Source organism: Fukomys damarensis, unplaced genomic scaffold (assembly GCF_012274545.1).
Source record: "Fukomys damarensis isolate Sample0158 unplaced genomic scaffold, DMR_v1.0_HiC HiC_scaffold_16, whole genome shotgun sequence".
Classification (NCBI taxonomy): domain Eukaryota; kingdom Metazoa; phylum Chordata; class Mammalia; order Rodentia; family Bathyergidae; genus Fukomys; species Fukomys damarensis.
Window position 1 is genome coordinate 20,157,638 of NW_022900928.1, and position 529 is coordinate 20,158,166.

The 529-nt window shown below is 30.2% G+C and overlaps 1 protein-coding gene across 1 annotated transcript in view; it reads left to right on the forward strand.

Moving 5' to 3' along the window:
• Tmem9b (TMEM9 domain family member B) overlaps positions 1-529 on the forward strand; it is a 14,498-nt gene that overhangs the window by 6,458 nt on the left and 7,511 nt on the right. The window lies entirely within an intron of this gene.

Below are 529 nucleotides of genomic sequence, written 5' to 3' on the forward strand. Positions count from 1 at the left end.
ATACAATTCTATATAAATTTTAATAAATTTAGAACAAAATTTTAAAATCCAGTTTTAAAGTATTCCCATCAAACTAAAAAGATTCCTCACTTCCCTTTATAGTTAACCCCTACTCCCATCCTACACAGTCACTGTTCTACTTTCTGTCTGTGCATATCTGAACATTTCACATAAGTAGACTCATAATATGTAGTCTTCTGTGACAGGCTTCTTCACTTAGCATAATGTTTTTGATTGTTGTCTAAATTGTAGCATATGTCAGTACTTCATTCCATTTTATTGTTGAATAGTATTCCATTCATCAATTGATAAATATTTGGATTATTTCCAGATTTATACTGTTAATACTATCATGAGTATCTGTATATATGTCTTTGAGAGGATATATGTTTCCTTTCTCTTAGATAAAATTTTTTATGAGGTTATATTTTATTTTTTTAGAAACAGCCAGCCAGATTTTTTCCCAAAAGGGTCATACTTTTTTTTCCCCCAATACTGGGATTGAGGGCCTTTGTACACTGAGCCATTA